Source organism: Empidonax traillii, unplaced genomic scaffold (assembly GCF_003031625.1).
Source record: "Empidonax traillii isolate 1590-97213 ecotype Southwest subspecies unplaced genomic scaffold, ASM303162v1 scaffold3069:size27918, whole genome shotgun sequence".
Lineage (NCBI taxonomy): Eukaryota > Metazoa > Chordata > Aves > Passeriformes > Tyrannidae > Empidonax > Empidonax traillii.
The window spans coordinates 19263-20182 of NW_020958262.1; positions in this window are offsets into that span (position 1 = coordinate 19263).

The following is a 920-nucleotide window of genomic DNA, read 5'->3' on the forward strand; positions in this document are numbered from 1 at the left end:
CTTTCTTTGATTGGAATGAATGGAAGGAGTATCTCACTTTCCTTGATTGGAATGAATGGAAGGAGTATCTCACTTTCCTTGACTGGAATGAATGGAAGGTGTATTTCACTTCCCTCAATTTTGACATTAAAGGCCTGCTAAAGGAGATCCCCATCATTACAATTGGCTCTAATTTTTACTTAAATTGTTTAGTAACAATCCTAGTACTGGTGAAGGCAGGGAAAGAGTTATTTAAAACTGGACAAATGGTGCTGTGTTGCCTTCTGTACTGTAGAAAAGGCCAGACCTCTAGAGGATTCACTGGAACTTTGGGAAGAGTCTTGGAAAGGCCAGTTTCTGGATGGCAAGGAGCATGGGTAAATTTCAGCAAACTGGTAGGGCGTGTGACACCTCCCATTGTTTGGGACTTCACGCCAGAACAAGTGTCTAATCCTGACGAGATGGCACGTTGTTTAGTTGAAGGGTGTCTTTCATACGATGATCCAAATACGCAGCTCCTTGCTTTATACTGGGGTCTAGTGACAGCTTATGGAGCTGCCTTAGATCACTATCAAAAGCCTAGGGCAGAGGCAGAAAGTCAAACTATGTCGCCTGAAACAAATGATGCCCCTATTGAGTCTACAGACGTCGGGATACAGACTCAACCCGAAATCAGCACCATCTCTGTTGAACTGACTGAGTGTGGAACACAAACTCAACCCGAAATTAGCACCATCTCTGTTGAACTGACTGAGTGTGGAACACAAACTCAACCCGAAATTAGCACCATCTCTGTTGAACTGACTGAGTGTGGAACACAAACTCAACCCGAAATCAGCACCATCTCTGTTGAACTGACTGAGCGTGAAACACAAACTCAACCCGAAATCAGCACCATCTCTGTTAAGCTGACTGAACATGGAACACAAACTCAACCCGAA